The following is a 15183-nucleotide window of genomic DNA, read 5'->3' as shown; positions in this document are numbered from 1 at the left end:
AGGGGGGAGATGTAGCCACAGAAGTCTGAAGAAGTTTATTTCAGCAAAGTTCACATTAGGAGGAAAAGGGCTTATTTGGAGGCAGAAAAGAGTATAATAGGATTGAGTGAAGAGCTTTCCAGACTGATGAGGGATCACACATTGAAAGTAGTATTGCAAGGAGCCTCCCTATTTTCTTTCCCCAATGAACTTAAAGAAGACAAGAGCCAGCTATTTGTTCTGAAATGTTTACCTGCAGAAGGCAGAGACAAAGAGAAATGGATTCTGAAAGTCTCTTGAAGTTTAAAGGTTTCTGTTCTCTGATAGTTTGTGGGATACGATTACCCTTTGAGCAATATTGCTACTCAATGGGATAGCTAGATTAGCAACCCAAATCCCCCAGTTCTCACATCTCCCCATTCATCTTTTCTTTCTCCTCTTCCTTCCACGCCTTCTTCAGTACTTGACAGATGCATACAAATGGGAGCAACATTTCAGATGCTAGCAAAGCCTTCTGTGTGAGGCAGACACTGTTCTATATAGTGACATTTGGATCCTTCACTTAAGAAAGCCATTGACAACTCTTCATCATCTACATAGAAATGAAGAAAGAGGCAGAGTCTTGTCTAACTAGATGTAGAGGGAAAGTACAACTTTAAATGCTTTTTATCCTAATTCAAACTGCCCTCATTAGACTTGCTATGGAGAGAGAAGCTACTAGAAGCTGCCACTATTCTTAATTCCTAAATTGTGTAACTTTGGAAAGTTACTTAACCTTTCTGCCTTCCACGCCTCTATTTCCTTGGGGGCTGCTTATTTTTCCTTGACTAGGTTTTACAGGAGCCTGCTGTAGAGCTTATTAAGCTTTTTTGCATGTACCATTCATATTTGTGAGTAGAAAAGATATGATTTTCAAGAGGAAGACTCCAAGGATGGTTGACTTTCCTTGCGTCCAGAGTAGTATGTAATCACTCCTGGTTCATGTATTATGCCCTGATCATGAGCCATGGCCAGGGTAACTGGTTGGTACCATTCTGTATGCATGGCATGAAAACAAAGATAACATAGATAAAGAATATAGCTAAAGCTGGCTTTTTGGAGAAAGTTTTTGTGGCTCCTGTTAAATATATATTCTATTCAACCAAGCCTTAAAAACAGTAGGAGTTCCTCTGTATGGGATCAGCAAATATCTTGTAGAGTTTAGCCTTTGCCATCTGCAGATTCCACATCCACAGATTCAATCAACAGCAGATGAAACCTATTGGAAGACAAAGTAGCATCTGTACAGAATATGTATTGACCATTTTTTCTTGTCAGACTTTCCCTAAATATACTGTAACAACTATTTGTATCACTTAGGTTGTGTTAGGCACCATATTTAATCCAGAGGCGACTTAAAGAACATGGGGGGCTATGTGTAGATTATTTGTAGACTTTGTATCATTTTATATGAAAGTTAAATATTCATGGCATTTGAAATCTTTATGGGGCCCTAGACTTAATCTCCCACAACCAGTGATGATAACTGTGAACTATAATCTATCTCCAGCTGGTGGAGTTGGTTTCTTGAGAGAAGAGAGAGCAGAGACTACATGTAGGCTTAGCTTTGCTTTGTTCATGAGGTGAAGGGGAAACATTTCTGTCTCATAGTCATGATCCGTAGTGTGTTCAAATGTTCTTTATATAGATCAGATGAGTATACTCTAAGTAGGTTACTGGAGCAATAAATAACCCGAGGGACTAAATACAGTAAACTCTGCTACAATACTCTAGGTATCACTCAAAGACATTCAGTTGTGTAAAATGTAGAGATTCATTACTATTTGAGAGGAAGAAGAAAAATAATAGTTGGTCATCAACCTACTACCTGCTATATGGAAAAGAGGGGCAGGAGCCCTTAAAAGTTTATCATCTGATTAGACATAGAATTAATTTTTGTTTTAAAAAATAGATTGAGTATTTAGTTCTCACTCTTTTCCTCTCCTTACTATAGAAGAGAAGAGATAAGGATCCTCTTTTGAGAATAGGGCCTAGCAACTAGTTTCTCTGTATAGCTTTGCACCTTTCCTGGATCTCGCTCTGTAGACCAGGGTGGCCTCAAACTCACAAAAATCCTTCTGGCTCTGCCTCCTGTGTGCTGGGATTAAAGGCGTATGCCACCACTGCCCAGTCCAGGTTTGTTTTAATATAACAAGTTAGCAGTAAACATTATCAGTGTTCCAAGTATAGCAAAAAACGTTAGTTGCCTATATTTTGCCTAAAGCTTTATGTACATGCCTGAGTTAGAGTTCTGTGCTTATTTTATGTTGCATATATTAACAGTGGAATTATTAATTAGCAATTTGTTCATGTGTTCAGCAGAGAGGTCCTGTTATCTGCTGTGGCTGAGCTAGCTAAAGCCAGTAGTATTTAATCCAAGTCCATAGGCCTAAGAGCCAGGTGGAGTAGTTTATGGTTTGAGTGATAAGTGTAAGAACCAGAGGGGTGCTGCTATAACTCCTGAGTTCTAAAGGCTCCAGAACCAGTCTCTCTGATGTCTCAGGATGATGATAGGTCATGGAGAGCAAGAATTTGATCCAGGCTCTCCATAGAGTGAAGGATGGCAAACATATCGGTGATGATCTTTCTTACTAACTGTATTAATTCAAGGGCTCATCTCTTCTGGAAATGATCAAAGAGACATACCCAGAAATAATGATTTTCCAGCTACTGAGCATTCCCTAGTCCAGTCAAGTCCACACATAAAATTAGTCATCACAACTAAATCCTGGCTGTGGGTACCCCCAGTTGACAGCAATGGAACAAAATATTGCCTAACTCAGCAACTAAAACTTTAAAAGACTTAATGTAATGATGGTCAAGAAGACACCCCTGATTGTATAACTACTTGGCTCCCCATGGCTATTTTTTCTGTGTATACTGTCTTTTTGTTCTATCATTGCTTTATTTAATTTTCTTCATCCTAGGAAATTGACACCTGGTTACCTGCAAAGTGAATTCCACTTCCTTTTAGTCTGCCTTTGTGTTGAAGTCGCACTCCCTTATCAGGTATTATAAAATGTCACATGGAATCCCAGTACAGCAAACATGACTGTAGGCCAGAAGGAACCAAGAAGAAAGCCATACACCCTTAGCATCTCACCTCCCTCCTCTGTGAAGGTCCTTTCTTCATTTCCTTAGACACCTAGATTCCTGATAATAACAGCTTGCAAAGATATTCTTTTCCTTTCCTTTCCTTTGCTTTCCTTTGCTTTCCTTTGCTTTCCTTTGCTTTCCTTTGCTTTCCTTTGCTTTCCTTTCCTTTCCTTTCCTTTCCTTTCCTTTCCTTTCCTTTCCTTTCCTTTCCTTTCCTTTCCTTTCCTTTCCTTTCCTTTCCTTTCCTTTTTCCTTTCCTTTTTCCTTTCCTTTCCTTTCCTTTCCTTTCCTTTCCTTTCCTTTCCTTTCCTTTCCTTTCCTTTCCTTTCCTTTCCTTTCCTTTCCTTTCCTTTCCTTTCCTTTCCTTTCCTTTCCTTTCCTTTTTCCTTTCCTTTCCTTTCCTTTCCTTTCCTTTCCTTTCCTTTCCTTTCCTTTCCTTTCCTTTCCTTTCCTTTCCTTTCCTTTCCTTTCCTTTCCTTTCCTTTCCTTTCCTTTCCTTTCCTTTCCTTTCCTTTCTTTCTTTTTTTTTTTTTGGTTTTTTGAGACAGAATTTCTCTCTGTAGCTTTGCATTTTTCCTGGAACTCACTCTGTAACCCAGGCTGGCCTCGACCTCACAGAGATCCACCTGCCTCTGCTTCCTGAGTGCTGGGATTAAAGGTGTGCACCACCACGGGCCTGCTGCAAAGATATTTTTTTAAGGAATCTAGTTACATATTGAAAAACACAGGTTTCATTTTGGCTTTTGTATGCTCAGAGAAAATATGCAACCCTTTTTCCCTGTCAAAAGTTGGGAAAACAAAATATCTTTGGGGAATTGAAATTCTTTTAAATAGCACCTCAATTGTATGTCTTTGCATATAAATAGAAACGGCAGTTAACAGTGTGCATCTTATTCTTCAGGAGTGGTTTTGAAGGTATGATCTCAGAGCATAGTGGGCAAAGAAGTGTTTCAATGCCTAGCAGTTGTGACACGAGGAGATTTGACAATTGGATAATGAGGTCTCATTGGGACATTGCCATCTTCCCCAAAACAACTTACCTTTATTTTGGTAAAAATTGCTGTGGAAATATAGTGAACTTGAGAGTTGGTTTTAGAACCCAGATCCACACGGCTTTATCGCATGTCTGAAATATCGACCTTTACTATTTCCCTTTAAGATAGCTATGCTTTTATATCTTCTGATGTGTTTCTTATTCATTATGTTGCTTATCTGCTGATTGGATTAAGCACCTTACAAATACCTGTAGTAGGAAATACATTCAGATAGTACTCAGTGGTTGAAAGGTTCACTAGCCTTCTGTTTAGTTTCCAGCACCAAAATTAATTTAGGGCTTTTTTTCCAAAACACTTATTATCTATATATTTATTCATTTAAAAAATTCTCTCATATATTACATCCCAACCTCAGTTTCCCTTCCCTCTCCTCCCTGTAGCTTCTCCCTCTAACCTCCCTTTTCTTCCAGATCCACCCTCCTTCTGCCTCCCTCAGAAAAGAGCAGGCCTCCCAGGAACATCCACCAAACACCGAATAATATACTACTTTAAGACCAGGCACATGCTATCAAATCAAGGCTGGATGAGGCAACCAAGTAGGAAGAAAATGGTCTCAGAAGTAGACAAAAGAGTCAGTAACTGCCCCCACTCCCACTGTTAGGAGTCACACAAGAACACCACGCTACTCAGCCATAACATATATGCACCAGTCCTAAGTCATCCCTCTACAGGTTCCCTGATTTCTGCGAGCCCCCATGAGTCCTTGTCAGTTGATTCTGTGGGCTGTGTTCTTGTGGTGTCCCTGACCCCTCTGGTTCCTCCCACCCATCCTCCCCCTCCTCTGCAGAACTCCCTGAGCTCTGCCTAATGTTTGGCTGTGGGACTCTGAATCAGCTCTCGTCCGTTGCTGGATGAAGTCTCTGTATTCTCTTTGATGACAATTCTGCTAGGTGCCAGTCCGAGAACACCTTGTAGGCAGTTCAAGTTATAGGTCAAAGGTTTTGTGGCTGGGCTGGTGTTCCATTTTGCCCACTTGGGGCCTTGCCTGGTTACAGAAGATGGAGATGTGGTCTTGCTATATAGCTGCTGCTGTCCTTAGGGTCTTGATCCTCCTGCCTCATCCTCCCATGGGTGGGTTTGCAGGCATATACAACCATGCCTGCTTTCCAGATCGCTCAAGGCATCTGCTGATGATTCATTTTGCTAGATGCTTAGCACAAAACAAACTGGTTGCAGAGGGGGAAAATGTACCGATGTGATATGTCCATGTTAGGCTCAGGTTACTGTCAAAAGGCAGTAAATGCTTAAGAAATACTGGAATTGATTTCTGTCAGACTGAGTGAGGATCCTTGTGCTGCAGTTCCTCTAATGTCAGTGACAGGAACAACTTCATGGGGCTGCTTTGATCCTTTGTACATTGAAGTTTCATATTTAGGATGTAATATTTAGGGCTATCTAAACCATGTACAAGTTTTCATCTTGCTGGCTTATTTACATACCTGAGGTTAAGATTCAGTATTTGGTTTATGGCCTGGTTTTCAATGACTTAGGGTAAGATTTTAGGATATTTAGGCCATAGGTTGGGTAGAATTTGTGTCTTCTTTGCAAAGACATGGTTAATTACTTTCTAATATAGCAAGAAGCCTTGTAAAAACGCTGTTCCAAGAAAAAAAGTGTTTTCCAAATAAGTCCCCCTTTTAACTGACAATTATATTAAGTTGCCATCCCCTGCTGGCTTCTTGGTGGCCCTCTGCTGGTGAGATTTATTTCATTTCTTGGCAAATTTGAGCATGGCAGATCTTCCTGGCTTACCTGAGATGATCAAGCCAGGTTTCTTATAGTCCAGATCTTCGATTTGTCTTGATATTTGCTTTCTAATCACTGAGGTTATCCCTTGCTCTTTAACTAGAGATGTATATCCATTGTGTTGCCTCAAATCCTCTTCTCCCCTTGGTACACTGAAAAGCAAAGTTGGCCTCCTAATAGGAAGATAATGAAGTGGTAAGTGTATAGAGCGGATCAGTGTCAGGCCGTGTTTAGAAATACAGTACAGCTTTATTGTCTGCATTCCCTTCCTCTGTTATAACTCATGTGCCAGGAGATGCCAAGGCCTTGTCATACTGTGAGGTAGAGGGATACATGACAGTTTGTCAAGATCATGTCTTCTTAGCTGCAGAAATCCTGGTCACATGATAGATGGTCAAGCGTTTGTGCTTGCTGAGCTTTCCAAGTTCTCCCGGTATATGGCTGCAGCAGGAACAACATAGTTGTAAGTCTCATGGGACCAATCAGACCGGAGAGGGGACACTAGATAAGAGCCCCTGGCATTTTCACATTGAAACAGGGATGAGCAAACAGAGTAATTTTCTTCCTTCAAGTCGCCTAGACCTAGAAGAAAATAGGATGTGGCTTTGGCATGATGTCTAAGAGCCCACAGCTAGGTACGCTGACCTAGTTAGGGTCTTATTATTATTGCTATTTTAAGAGAGTTGTTCTCAAAAATTCATAAGACAGGCAAAAATTTGCTTTTTTTTGTGGTAGTACAAAGTCTGTGAAAATGCAGTGCAATTAAATACAGATTTAAAAGCCTATTGCTTATCACTGGTAATGCAGTGGGCCACTGTGAAAATTTGAGCCACTGAAAGGAAAAATCTAAACATGCAATTGATCATCCAAACAATGGGAAGGAAATTCTGTGGCTTAGCATGTGCAAATGAAGATGTCCCAGGTGATGTGTCATCCATACCAGCTGAGATTATGCAAGAGGAAACTGTGTCCCATGCCCTTCAAGGAAGAAGGCTGTAGAAAAGGAATCTCAAAGTATGCATATATTAATAAGTTACTTTAAAAATAGGAATGAAAAAAATTACATACCCTTAAAACTTCTAGCCTTATCCAAGTAAGAAAATATGGCACGGTTTATACAATTTATGTTGTGGCAGAACTGTTGAAGATAAGCGTTCCTCATCTCACAGAAGAGATCAAGAGAAAGCTTTCTTTGAAAGGACACCATTGAGGGCTGGGGAGATGGTACAGTTGGTAAAGTGCTTGTGATGAATTTGATCCCCTAAGATCCATCCAAAAATCTGATACAGAGGCATGTGCCTGTAATCCCCACTCTGGGATGGCAAAGATAGAAAAATCTCCAGTGCTGGACAGCCTAGCTGAACCCTGCTCCCCACATATGAATATATATTCACACAAATATATATTTGCAAAATTATTTGTAACTAGAGTTTTCCTGCCTTGCCCACAGTCAGGACAAATCTCTGTCACCTGCTAGTCCCACAGCTGCTCAGACCCAATCAAGTAAACACAGAGACTTATATTGCATACAAACTGTATGGCCGTGACAGGCTTCTTGCTAACTGTTCTTATAGCTTAAATTAATCCATTTCCATAAATCTATACCTTGCCACATGGCTTGTGGCTTACTGGCGTCTTCACATGCTGCTTGTCATGGTGGTGACTGGCAGTGTCTCCCTCTGTCATCCTGTTCCCTCCTTTCTCCTCTCTGTTAGTCCTGCCTATACTTCCTGCCTGGCCACTGGCCAATCAGTGTTTTATTTATTGACCAATCAGAGCATTTGACATACAGACCATCCCATAGCAATTATTCATTATATATGTGGTAGTTTAAATGTAATTGGCTTCCATAACTCATAGGGGGTGGCATTATTAGGAGGTGTGGCTTGTTGGAGTGGCATTATTAGGAGGTGTGGTGTGGTCTTGTTGGAGAAAGTGTGTCACTGTGGAGGTGGGCTTTGAGTTCTCATATACGCTCAAGATATGGCCCAATGTCTCAGTCTACTTCCTTCAAGATACAGAACTCTCAGCTACCTCTCCAGTACCGTATCTGCCTGCATGCCATCATGTCCCATCATGATGCTAATGGACTGAATCTCTGAAACTGTAAGTCAGCCCCAATTAAATGCTTTCCTTTATTAGAGTTGTCATGGTCATGGTGTCTCTTCACAGCAATAGAGCCCTGATTAGTAGCAATCAGTCTTATAGCCCTCTGGGATTATCTCTATATGGATGCTGTTATTTTCATCATGTTGATGATGTATAGAAGACTTGATTTCAATTAGTAGAAAACAGGATGTGGGTGTGGTGGCTCATACCTGTAATCTCTGCACTTGGTAGGCTGAGGCAGGAGGATCTCTGTGAGTTTAAGGCCAGCCTGGGCTACTGAATGAGTTCTAGTCAAGCCTGGACGATAGAGTATGAATCTGCCACTTACAAACAAGCAGTCAAACAAAAATTCAAATAGAATTCTCAGAACTTAAAAGAAAATGGGGTTTTCTGTTTAGATTATGAATATTAATTCTTAACACCAAGTCTTGAATAAAACTTTACTAGCAAACTTGTCCTGTCTGACAGTTTTGTTTTTAAATGAGAAAAGCCAAGCACACAGGTATCTTGGTGACTTCACATGCCCTGAATGTGATGACTTCATGTTTTAGCTTAGAGAAGAGAAGACAGTGGAAATAAAACTTTTCTCATATGGTAACTTCAAGTGGATGGCCATTTGTCCTCTATTGTAAACCACTTACTGACGTCCCATGGCACTTCAGACAATGACCAAACTGATATGGAATGCATCTATACACATATGTATACGCATACTCAGTTTCTCAGAATTTTAATGTTAGAGTTGGAGAGAGAGGGGAGGCAGCAGTCTATGCTGTTGTCAGAAAGTGGAGACCCAGCTGAAGAACTTTCCCTCATCTATGTGAAAAATAATTACTGATGCAAAGGAAATGTTTGCAAGATTTTGTATGTACGTGTCATGTGCATTTTTTTTTTAAATAAAATAAGACTACTTATTAGCTTTTCGCTGAGGTATTAAAAAAGTTAATGTCCAGGATTTTGTGGTTTTTGAACAAGGACACATAAGGTGACACCATCTTAGTTCTTATTCAAGGATTACTTGAAATCTATATGGAAAGATTTGTGCATAATTAGAAATAGATCAAGGCCTTTCCTATGCATTAGGAAGGTCCTTAAGAAAAGCTAAGTGGTTTGTGTTATTATGATAAAATCAAACATTAATCTGTAAAGGACTTCTTTTTGGTTATTAAAATAAATCCTTTTATCCAGAAAAAGCAAAATTCTTCAAAAACAGTAATTGCTCTGGAGGCCTCTCTGTCCTTGGTACTAACTCAAGTGGAAGTCTAAGAGAGACAGTAGCAGCAACCTGGATCTGGTCCATCAGGGAGGGGAATGTGGTAATTTTATTATTGAAAAAATTACTAATTGAGGAATTAAATTTGTAATCATAACAGACATGCTCTCTTTACATATTTTAAGTTCAAAACCTGATAAATAGAAGATACATGTGGTAGGATACATGGCATATGATAATACACATTGGTTCATACTCAAGGTTATGTTGGCCTCTCGCAGAGAAAACTATTTGTGATACATAATTGAATCAAATGTAAAAATTTGAGATTTTTTTAAAAAGTGATTTTTGTTCGAATCTTGGAAGAACAGGCTCAAAAACTGCAGCATGTAAAGCCAGAGGAACCGAAGGGATTGAGACCTACTTCAGACACCCAGTAAGGGGACGATGTTTGATTTTTAATCTGAGTTTGAATGCTGCTAGACTGTCACCTCTTTTCTCAATGCTCCCTTATGTTGCGGTTCACTTTTGGGACAGTGTTCGTGGCATTTGCTAGAAATGGGATTTATCTCCTGCATCTGTTTAATCCCAAATACCCCCATCCTGGTGGGCCTTGCAAGTAGAGCCAGAGGCTGTTGCAGTCCTTCTGCTGTTCAGCTGTTTAATAACCCCTGACCTTTGGCAGACTTTCCTTATAAAGTCTCAGGGCAAAAGCCTGAGCTCAGCTGCCCTGGGGAGGCTATGATCCTAAAACACCAATTAAAGATATGGGTGGATGGTGTAAAGCTGAGAAAGACTTATTCAATGTGACCACATTGGGAAGAACAGATCAAGGGACCAGTCACCTTCACATCCATCTTTGGGGCACTTATAGCTTTTGCTTTGAATAAGAAATTGTGGTAAGGATTAAGAAGTTTACACACTTAAGCAGTCTTGGCCAATGTGTAATCTGATTAGTTATTGTCCTATTTCCGCGTCTACAGGGTGGCCTTCAGAGTGCCAGGCTAGTTCTTGCAAGTGGATTGTTTCTATCTCTGGAGATGTAGATGACTGTGGGCTCAGGGATGACTAATCTTTGTGCCTTCATCCTTGAAGAAGCATGAGACAGGTGAGGCAGATGCTAACTCCTTAGTGATTATCGTGTCCATGCAGACCCAAGTAAGAGTGTGATCATCTTTGAAGAGGCATGAGTTAGGTTAGGCAGATGCTAAGTTCTTAGTGATTATCATGTCCATGTAGACCCAAGTAAGAGTGTGATCATCCTTGAAGAGGCATGAGTTAGGTTAGGCAGATGCTAACTGCTTAGTGATTATTATGTCCATGTAGACCCAAGTAAGAGTGTGATCCATAGCAGGAGACAGACGTAAAATAAAGTTAAAGATGCCAGGCTTTTATCCCTGGGTTTAATTACCATAGGCACAGTGAGGAGCTGATGGTTTTGAGTGAAAGCAATTTCCAAGTGCCTGCTGTATATAACTCCTGTAACTTTAAGAATTATGTGACCTTGATTAAACTCCTTGTTCTCTGAACCTCAGCTTCCTACCCACTAGGTGGAGGCGATCTCACTGTATGGGTACTAGGATCTCATCTATGGTCTTTTGTATGCTAGACAAATCCTATCCATGAGCTGCAGTGCCAGCCTCTTTTTGCCTTTTTGTTTGTTTGTTTGTTTTAAGACAGGGCTTTACTAAATTACCAGGCTAGCCCTGAACTTACTCTGTAGTCTAGGCAGACCATAAATATGTAGCCCTTTTGCCTCAGTCTTCCAAGTATCTGTGATAGTCATCCCTTCTTAATATACTTTTTAATTCAGCATCTGTCCTAGGCTAGACTCAATGAAGCACACAAAAATTAAGTAAGTTTCAAAAAGAATAGAACTGGTGCCATAGAGATGGCTCAGTGTTTAAGATCACAGGCTGCTCTTCCAGAGGACTCGGGTTCGATTCCCAGCACCCACATGGAAGCTCACAACAATCTGTAACTCCAGTCCCAAAGGATCTGACACCCTCTTTGGGCCTTTGTGGGCACTGTGTGCATTTGGTACACAGACATGCATGTAGCCAAAACACCCATACACATAAAAACAAGAAAAAATGTACAGAAATATCCTTTATATTATCTTAGTGGAAAGACATGGGGCAACAAAAAGAGGATGAGTGAAAGTGTTTGGTCATTAGTCACCTGTTGTCATCCTGTGCATGGTTTATATCTTCACCCAAAGTTAAGTAATTGTCAGTAGCAACACTGTATCTATTCACAGATTGTAAAAGTGGCATTTGACAGTGAGCTGTTCTGTGATAATGTATTTGAGACTGTCATCTATAGAGATGGTGGGAGAAGCTGACTGTTGCTCTTATCATTAGCTTTGCGTTTTAAGCTATTGGCTGGCCAAATGAGAATTAAGAACCATAGAACATAATCTTTACAGTCTTCTCACGAGACAGAGCATGCATCCCTCCTTTGCAGGCAGCAGCCCCAGCAGATCAAGGACAGCAGTTCTCTGTGACCTAAGTGATTTAACACATAGGAGTTGTCTCCTATACTTTCTTTTCTCTGGCTGGGGAGCGTGGAACATTTTTTCAACCATCTCTGATCTTGGGGAGGAGGGTTCACTCAGGGCCTGCTTGGATATGCCTGTCTCCCGTACTGCATGGCTGTTTAGGTTCAATTAACAATGTTAGGATAATAATGGTTGATGGGAATTTCTGTACCAAATGGGCACTGTAAATTGTAAAATGATGAATACCAAATGAGCATTGTAAATTGTAAAATGATATATACCCAATGAGGACTGTAAATTGTAAAATGAGTCTGGGAAAACACTAAAATCAATGGGAAAATACCATGGGTTACCCTTGCCATTCTCTTTTCAGAGGATGAGAGCCATGCTTGCCTTGAGATGCAGTGTCATTGAGAGGTTTCTCCTTCCTAGGCCATTCCTTCCTCCCCTTCATGGCCTCAGCATGGTTCCTGCTTCAAGGCAGAGAATGGAAGAGAAAACACAATTCCTGGAGCTTCCTTTCCCAAAGGGACAGAGCCTACTCTGTTCCTGCTGAAACTTGTGCCCACCTCCTGCCCTTAGCCTTTCCCAACTTCAGGGGCCAGAAATATCTTTGGGGATCAGCTCAGTGTCTTTGTTCATCTGATGACAATGTGTGTGTGTGTGTGTGTGTGTGTGTGTGTGTGTGTGTGTGTGTCTAGAATATATCCCCTCAGGCTTGTTTCATCTTCAGCCACGTTTGTTCTAATTTATTCAGGGCTGTGTATTTCATTATTTATCTATTTAGATAGGAAAACAATATCTATCTAAATAGATAAATGTGTGTGTGTGTGTGTGTGTGTGTGTGTGTGTGTATCTGTGTGTGGTGTTCATCTTTGTGTCATTTGTGTGGCTGATTAAAAGCTACAGATAAACAGGCAATTCAACACTAAGCTAGGCTAATCAAAGAGAACATGGGGAGACCTTAAAAGGTTTAATTCTGCCTTTTGTCTGAAAGGCAGTGAACCTGAAAGAGTGGTGGTGTCTCAGCATGACGAGAGAGAACACAGCACTTTGTGTGGGGATTAGTCCTCTCTCTGCAGGACAATTTGTCAGCTGTACAGTGTGTGCTGTGTATTGGTGCGCTTTCCACAATCCTCCTTTCTTCCTTCTCATGGTCGATTTGAGGCCATTGTCCTCCTAATTGCACCCTCTAATGAATGGCTAAACTTGACCAGTTGTGCCAGCAGATATTTTACTGGTCTGCGGTTAAAAGCTTGGCTCTGTGAGTCCTGAAAGCTCTCTTCAGTTCCTTACATAAACACTTGCACTCTGGGAACATTCAAGTGTCAGGAGCTGTGTGCCACCACACCCAGATGCTTATTAGCTTTGCACCTGCTTTAGTAGCCAACATTCCTGGTATTACCACTTCATGATTTATGTGCGCTAATGATGTCTAGGTAGGAATGAAATGAAAACTGGGTCAAAATAAGAAGGGAAGAAGGGAGGGAGGGAGGGATAGAGGGAGGGAGGGAGGGAGGGAGGGAGAGAGAGAGAGAGAGAGAGAGAGAGAGAGAGAGAGAGAGAGAGAGAGAGAGAGAGAGAGAGAACAGATATAAGAGAGAAGACGGGGGATGGTGCAGCTACACTTTGGATTTTGAAAATTGAGAAAGGGATCAACAGCCAAGGGATGTTACAATGGAGGGGAAGGAAGCAGTTCTCCAGTACTTCCTTTAGAGGGCGCATGGCCTCTCAGACACTTTTCCGGCTGTACCCTTTGGGACTTCCGATCTAAGAATATATTCATGTTGTTTAAAGTCTCCCAGTTTGGGGGTTGGGGTGCAGTGATCTCAGGATGCCAATGCAATATCCCCCCCCCACCCCGCTATGGATGTTCCTAAAACAACATTATCTTTTCTTTACATTTATTTATTTTATTTATATTATTATTGTGTGTTTGGTGGTGGGGGTAGGGTGTTGAGTGTGTGCTGTCTGGAAAACAGGACAACTCATGGGAGTAGGTTCTCTCCCTCCACCATGTGGGTTTCAGGAATTGAACTTAGGTTGTCAGGGCTGATGGCAATGGTTACAAGCTGGGCCATTCTTTGCCTTAACATACTCTCATTACCAAACTTAACTGTCCAACTATTAACACCTTTGGATGCCCTTAAGTGACAAACTCTGTGATGGTCCCATAGATATGGACATCAGACAGTTGTTGCCAGCTTCTAGGTTGTATTCTGTTAGAGAACCTATAGGAGCTGGCAAAATTTGGAGTATGAGCCAAGGAGGAACATTTTACAAGAAGGCGTGGAATCCTTGCCAAACCCAGAAGAGAGCAACTTATCTGATAACATGGACTGCCAGGACCAGGGTCTGACTGTGTTGCTGGTGTCTGGAGATTGTGGGGGAAACAGGAAGGAGAGCACCTATGCTCCTCTTTATAAGAAAACAGACCAGAAATAGAACTTTACTCCTTCAAAGTAGAAATTAGCTTTTAATGAGGAAAATGCTCACCAACCTGACTGAGAACTTCTGTCCAGCTTTTGACATGGAAGGAGAAGATAACAATTCTCTTGGCACTAATGAACTTTTTAATTTACTTTCTTCTTACCCACATTAAGGATGCTTTGGAACAGTCCCTGGTTCCAAGAGCGTGTGACATGTTGTTAACATCATTTCCCTAAGTTACACAACAGTGACTATAGTGAAAATCAATGAGGATCCAAACTTGGCACTGGTGGGTGTAAATAATAATTTTACCAAGTGTCTTTTAGAGCATTGTACCAGATTATGGAAACCTATTTGTGACTTTCTTATTATGGCAGCTTTTCTACTTTTTATTTCCCCTGTTCATGGTAGATTTAAAATGAAATGATTTCTTCCTGGAACTTAAGTGTAAACTAATATTCTTTGTTATACTTCTTTCTCCATAAAAGTCAGACCATGGAAGGTTTGTGTGCTGCAGTACAGTGCTTAAAATTGATCCTTTTGATGGAATCCTGTGGAAATTTTTTTTTAAAGAAATTATAGGTAATTATGGTAAAATGCATATAACAAAATTTTTTCTATTTTAAGAATTTTTAAGTGTCTGACTTAGTAGTGTGAGGTACCTTTACATTTGGTGCAAATACGCACTTTAAATTTTGTAAAACTAGGCCGGGCGGTGGTGGCGCACACCTTTAATCCCAGCACTCGGGAGGCAGAGCCAGGCGGATCTCTGTGAGTTCGAGGCCAGCCTGGACTACCAAGTGAGTTCCAGGAAAGGCGCAAAGCTACACAGAGAAACCCTGTCTCGAAAAACCAAAAAAAAAAAAAAAAAAAAAAAAAAAAAATTTTGTAAAACTAACTCCCACGAAGCAGTGACTCTTTATTTCTCCTCTCCCCTTCTTGGCAACCATTGTTCTGATTTCTGTGTATATGAGTTTGATCATGCTCAGTGCGTTAATGAGCACAATTACAAAACA

Source organism: Peromyscus maniculatus, chromosome 3 (genome assembly GCF_049852395.1).
Source record: "Peromyscus maniculatus bairdii isolate BWxNUB_F1_BW_parent chromosome 3, HU_Pman_BW_mat_3.1, whole genome shotgun sequence".
Lineage (NCBI taxonomy): Eukaryota > Metazoa > Chordata > Mammalia > Rodentia > Cricetidae > Peromyscus > Peromyscus maniculatus.
Note: the sequence above shows the minus strand (reverse complement) of the source record.